This window comes from Bison bison, unplaced genomic scaffold (assembly GCF_000754665.1).
Source record: "Bison bison bison isolate TAMUID 2011002044 unplaced genomic scaffold, Bison_UMD1.0 scf7180017864062, whole genome shotgun sequence".
NCBI classification, from domain to species: Eukaryota; Metazoa; Chordata; class Mammalia; order Artiodactyla; family Bovidae; genus Bison; species Bison bison.
Genome location: NW_011494634.1, coordinates 134,772 through 142,001, shown reverse-complemented (window position 1 = coordinate 142,001; position 7,230 = coordinate 134,772). Strand labels below are relative to the sequence as shown.

General features: G+C 34.9%; 1 pseudogene; it reads left to right on the top strand.

Moving 5' to 3' along the window:
• The first annotated feature begins 2,933 nt into the window (after positions 1-2,933).
• Positions 2,934-3,894, top strand: LOC104985908 (annotated as a pseudogene).
• Positions 3,895-7,230: the final 3,336 nt, after the last annotated feature.

Here is a 7,230-nt window from a genome sequence, read left to right as displayed (position 1 = left end):
AGTGTCAGAGTTTATTTTTTGGGGCTCCAAAATCACTGCAGATGGTGATGGCAGCCATGAAATTAAAAGACATTTATTCCTTGGAAGGAAAGTTATGACTAACCTAGACAGCATATTGAAAAGCAGAGACATTACTTTGCCAATAAAGGTCCATCTAGTCAAGGCTATGGTTTTTCCAGTGGTCATGTATGGATGGAAGAGTTGGACTGTGAAGAAAGCTGAGCGCTGAAGAATTGATGATTTTGAACTGTGGTGTTGGAGAAGACTCTTGAGAGTCCCTTGGACTGCAAGGAGATCCAACCAGTCCATTCTAAGGACATCAGTCCTGGGTGTTCTTTGGAAGGACTGATGCTGAGGCTAAAACTCCAATACTTTGGCCACCTCATGTGAAGATTTGACTCGTTGGAAAAGACTCTGATCCTGGGAGGGACTGGGTGCAGGAGGAGAAGGGGACGACAGAGGATGAGATGGCTGGATGGCATCACCCACTCGATGGACATGGGTTTGGGTGAACTCCGGGAGTTGGTGATAGACAGGGATGCCTGGGGTGCTTCAATTCATGGGGTCGCAAAGAGTTGGACATGAGTGAGCAACTGAACTTAACTGAACTTAACTGAAAGATTGTCCAGGAATATGAATAGTCACTTCTTTTTGAATTTGTCTTTTTTTTTTTTTTCTTAGCCCAGCCAGGACTCCTCCCCGCTGCACTCCCAGATTCTGTCCCACTCCCTCCCGGCCCTGCCCGGCGGAGCTGGCTCAGTGGGGAGGTAGTCACTGAACTCCCTCTCGACTGGGCCCCTTAAGATGATTATGACAGCAGATTTCATTTTTTTTTTCTTTGAATTCTACTGAAACTTCTCCAGATGTTTTGGAATAACTTTTATTTGTCCTTTTGTGCATATATGTATATATGTGTATATACATGTATATACGGCTTCCCTATATGAAGGGAAAGAGTCGGATATGACTGAGCGACTGAACCGAACTGACTGATGGCTTCCCTGGTGGCTCAGAGGATTAAGCGTCTGCCTGCAATGCAGGAGACCTGGGTTTGATCCCTGGGTTGGGAAGATTCCCTGAAGAAGGAAATGGCAACCCACTCCAGTATTCTTGCCTGGAGAATCCCATGGACAGAGGAGCCTGGCGGGTTATAGTTCACGGGATTGCAAAGAGTCAGACACGAATGAGCGACTTCACACACACATATATGTGTATAATATATATAAATGTATGTATACTTCTTTAATAATAATAATGTGTATTTTAGAAGTTGGAAATAATAATCTCGATATTTTCAATGCAGTAAGCATTGTTTTATCTAGTACTTCTCACAAAACCTTAATCACTTTATATGCTTCCTGTTGAAGATACCAAGGAAGTAATAGTTCCTTAGAGATGTCATTAATCTTTTTTATTAAAAAAATGAAGTATATCTGCTATAAAATTATTTGTACAAAATGTACTCTTAAGAGGAGAGTTTTGAAAAATATAACTCTTTCAACTTGATCCTGACCTTCAAATTTTTATCTGTGCAAACCTGAACAATAGGACTGTCCCACTTCATGTATGTTCATTGATGAGAATAGATATCTATAGTTAATATTTCTGGAATTACATGTTACTCATATATTTGAATATCCTTATAATAAGGAAACATATGCCTCCTAAACTTTGTCAGTAAGTCTAAGATTCAGTATGCGTTTGAAATGTACCAACTGGTGACTCATCTCTCAGGCTATGCTGAACTCAAATTTGTTCTTATTTTTATCTCTATGACAAAAGAATAAAGTGGTAAGTGTAAATAATAAGAGCAGATGGAGAAAAATTTCAAATGGTCAAAATTTTCTCCTTATAATTTTTATTTCCTAATTTTTACTAAGCTAATAATTTTCACTTACTAATTTATGTATTTTAATTTGAAAATAACTTGCATATTTTCAGGCTTTTTTCAAATTTTTCCTTAGTTTAACTCTATCTCTAAAAACTCTTCTTAATGTTCTACTTTTGCATAATGTTTTGCTTTTCCTTTCTCTTTTTTCTACTTCTTAAGCCTTCTACAGTTTCCTGAACACATATTTGCATATTTCTATCTGATCCTATATCCTGCATTCTTATTTTTACTTTTTCTTACATGGACTCTCAGATTTGTAACACAGAAGAAAACATTAGTTTCTTATAACATATACTGAAAATTTCATACTATTTCTGCTAATTTTGTTTCAGGATTCCAAAAGGAGAATTTTGAGAATGGTAACAGAAATAGAGAAAGTACATGACAATAAGTGCAGCAAATAAGTACATTCCCAATTTACCATACGACTTATCAGAAATTGGATCCCATTAGCCATGCAAGTAAAGCAAATGAGTATCAGGCATTTGACTTGATTAATTAGTAAAATGGTATAGATATGTTAGTCCTGTTCATTGATGGTGGCTAGGACTGTGTGTGCGAATGTGTGCATGTGTGTATGTATGTTAAATGCATAAGGGCTGATATACATGTAATGACAGGTATCATTTTGCTTTAATAATGCAAAGCGTTCAATTAAACAGGTACTGGCATTCATCCCAACCCTTGCAATAAAATCAACAGAGGAAAAAGCATTTTTGTATGCTTAAAATGTTTATTTAAGTTCCCTTCAACTTATTCACGTATTATCAATCAACATTTATTTCCATCATCTAGGATTTTCCATCATCATCACAATTTTACAATTGTGAATTAAGACTGAATCATCTGTTATATATGCTGGAAATGCAAACTACCATTCCTCCTGGCATAACCATTTTTAAAACACAAGTGTGAATTGTGTTACTCTATCTGAAATATAATTTTGCTAAATTTTCTTTGAACATTAGTTACCAATATTATTTTTTTCACTAAAACCATTTTCTTTTTTTCCTACATAGAACTGGAAAAGTAGAGGATATTAATGGAAAATTATACAAGAGTGACTGTTTATTTTAGCAGGTTTGACTGATGACCCATGATTGAAAGTCATATTATTTATCTTTCTACTTATCACCTACTTGCTGAGCATCACTGGCAACATGATCATCATCATATTCATCCTAGTGGATCCTCACCTCAAGATACCCATGTATTTTTTGCTTCGGAATTTTTCCTTCTTAGAAATTTCCTATACTACTGCATGCATCCCTAATTTGCGAGTTACGATGGCAACTGGGGACAAAAACATTTCCTATAGTAGATGTATTTCTCAAGTATTCTTTGTCTTCCTTCCTGGAGCTTCTGAGTTTTACTTGCTAGCAGCTATGTTCTATGACCACTATGTAGCCATCTGTAAGCCCCTGCATTACACAACCATCATAAACAGTAAAATCTGCATTCAGCTTGTCTTCTGTTGTTGGACTGCTGGCTGCTTTATCACCTTTGTGCCTTTCCTCTTAGATCTAAAACTATTTTTGTGTCTCCAATGTTGTTGAACATTTCTACTGTGACACAACTGCCCTCATGCAGATCTCCTGCTCAGACACACATATAATTGAGACAGTGGGATTCATTTCTGCTGCAATGACTCTTGTGGTCACATTAGTAATGGTGATAATATCATATACCTATATTGCAAGAGCAAGTCTAAAAATTCCTTCATTGAACCAGAGGGAAAAAGCTTTTACAACATGTTCTGCTCACATGATTGTGATATCTTTTTCCTATGGCAGCTACATTTTCATATATGTAAAACCTTCAGTCCAAGAAAGACTATGTCTTTTTCCAAGGGAATTGCAGTGCTCAATACCTTTGTTGCCCCACTTTTGAATCCTTTCATCTACAGCTTACAGAACCAAGTGAAAATGGCCTTCATGAATACGATACACAGGGTTGTTTCTTTCTTATACAAACGAATATTATATTTCACTTTATATAAATGAAATAAAGAGTGGGGTCTATAGTAATAACATTGTATCCAATTATAGCTTCTGATACATGTTTTCTCTTTTATTTCCATTCATCTTTGTACCTTTCAAGCTTTATTTTTTCAAAAATCTTTCTTACAACACAGCTTTTTCCTATGTTCTTCAATAGATATTTAAAAAAAAAAATCACTTTCTTTTCTTTTATAAGCTGGAAGAAGTATACCTAAGTTTTCAAACCATCTACTTGTCTATGAATTCTATTTAGTCAAGAATACAATACTTTTTATTTAAATTATATTTAATGTAGCATGCAATGTAAATGTTATTGCTATCCTTTATTTGTACTTAGTTATAACCTACTTAAGCTAATATTTCTTTATGTTCCTTTGTAATACTACCAATATATTTGTACATAGTCCTTTTAATTTAATGAAAGAAAATTGTTGCAGAGATTAACCCTTAGTGTTGATGGTCAAACTAGAGGTGTTTATTTTTTTTTAATGATTGTTATTTTAAAATAATTTTCATAGAAACTAGTTGCTTAGTTTGTATTTGAGAATTGGTAGCAGGCAATGGCACCCCACTTCAGTACTCTTGCCTGGAAAATCCCATGGATGGAGGAGCCTGGTGCGCTGCAGTCCATGGGGTCGCTAGGAGTCGGACACGACTGAGTGACTTCACTTTCACTTTTCACTTTCATGCATTGGAGAAGGAAATGGCAACCCACTCCAGTGTTCTTGCCTGGAGAATCCCAGGGACAGGGGAGCCTGTGGGCCGCCGTCTATGGGGTCGCGCAGAGTCGGACACGACTGACGCAACTTAGCAGTAGCAGCAGCATTTACAAGTACTTAAATTGCAGATGAAAATGTATTATTTTACTAGCCTATTTTAAAAGTTAATAATAAAACATAATGAATATAACATATTAATATTATAATAATATATAAAATAAATATAAATAATAATATTAAATAATAAAATATTAATAAAACATATTTGGTGTTTCCATATATAAAAACACACCTTTCAGTAACTTGGGATACTTCTGAAACTTATTGAAAGGTGCGTGTAAATAACTGTTAAATAAAGAAAACAATGCTAGTCAATATATTATTTTCAGATTATTGTAAGTGTCAATGTATAGTTACATAGCTATGTCTCCTCCCAGGGAAACCAAGATGACAGAATAAACTAATGTTTTTTTAAGGATTTTTGAATTCTTAGTCCTAAAGTGAGTGGAATTTGGGGAACTCAAATCAATTTGTGTGTCATGACCAAAGTTTGAAAATATTAAATAGAGTAAAAAAGGTTTTCCCAGGCTCACATCATTTTCATGATTTTTTTCTAGAAATGTTTGTGCATTTGACTATATCTTTTTCATTTCCTTTTAGTATTTTGATTTTGAATTTGAATAAAAGTTTTTGATTTGAATAAAATATGTTTGAAAAATGCTGTCTTATTACAGACCAGAAAAATATATAGCCAGGGAGAAAAATACATATAGTATATAAGTGATAGGACAATTTTACATGTTTTGGTACAACCAGTTAATGAATTATATCTTAAAAGATATGTGTCAGGTATATGATTTCAGGAATAACATTTTAAACATTGGTTATCATTTTATTTCATCATTATTTCACTTTGAGAAAATATATCTAATGATCTTGGAACACTATTTAACTTTTAGAAATTTTAAGAGCACAGAATATGAAAAAACATGTAACATATTGGGACAATCTTATACAAGTAAAACCTAAGGCTCTCTCACTGTTCTTTTTAGTTTTGATTCTGTTATGTGTGAGTCAGGAAGAATTTGCTTAAAAAACACTATCCAAGTTAAACCAATAACTTATCATGGAGCTATTCTGAAATGTTTAACTCATATATTTTTAAATGTCTGTCATTTACTACTCATATTGCATAGATGCTCTACAATTCAGGGTCTAGCACTTCTAGAATAGAACTTACCCATTCCTATTCTGCCCACTCCCAGGAAGATTAAAGTTATGTTATCTGTCTTCTCTGCCATTTTGCTTAGTCTGTATCATATCACATTTCTTTATATCTAATAGACCCACAACTGTTAGCATCTGAATTTGAATCTCCAGATAGTTTAATAGTGCTTTTTTAAAAAAAAAATCTGTTCTTGAACAAGTAACACAGTTTCTTCAATACAAGGTCAGCTGAGCTTCTACCTGAAGTACTGAAATGCTTTACCTTGAAATGCGTTCAGCTTTTCTGCTGGACAGCAAACATGATATTAAAATAAGATCTCTGTTTTTTTTTTTTTTGAGAACTCAATAAAGTCACTGGTAGGGGTTTTAAATATGAGCAAAATGATAGTTCAGTAAGTATAAGATAAGATCATTTTGAAGGGGACAGAGCTAAAAAAGAGAATCACACATGTCAGTGTATGGGAAAACCTACCACAATATTGTAAAGTAATTAGCCTCCAATTTCAATAAATAAATTAGTTTAAAAAATAAAATAAAAGGTGTTGATGATGGAAAAAAATAGAATCATGAAAACAAATTTAGAAAGATTTTAGTTTTCAGTACTCCTTTAGAGGAGTACTAAATTATGTAATGATTAGTAAGTGATTACTAGTAATAATGATTAGAAGTAGTGATTAGGGAAAGTTACTCAGTAATATCTGACTCTTTGGGATCCCATGGACCATACTCCATGGAATTCTCCAGGCCAGAATACTGGACTGATTGAGCCACCAGGCAGGTACAGTGATTAGTAAGAGGAGAAATATAATACATGGAGGTGGACCAAGAAAAGTGGGAAAATATTAATAAAATTATTTTCCACAGATGCTTAAATTCAGACCTTAGAGAACACAATTAAAAAAGTAATGGCTTCCCAGATGGCCCAGTGGTAAAAGAATCCACTTGCTAAAAAGGAGATGTGGGTTTGAACCCTGGGTTGGGAAGATCCCCAGGAGAAAGAAATGGCAATCCACTCCAGTATTATTGCCTGGTAAATCCCATGGACTGAGGAGCTGGGTGGGCTACCACTACATGGGATCACAAAGAGTTGGACACGACTTAGAGACTATACAAGTGCATCATAGAAATACTGGATATAGAGTATCTGTAATAGAAAATCAAACTGTTAAAAATAATGTGCAAGTATTCAGTTCAGTTCAGTTGATCAGTCGAGTCCGATTCTTTGCGACCCCATGAATCGCAGCACGCCAGGCCTCCCTGTCCATCACCAACTCCCTGAGTTCACTCAAACACGTCCATCAAGTCGGTGATGCTATCCAGCCATCTCATCCTCTGTTGTCCCCTTCTCCTCCTGACCCCAATCCCTCCCAGCATCAGAGTCTTTTCCAGTGAA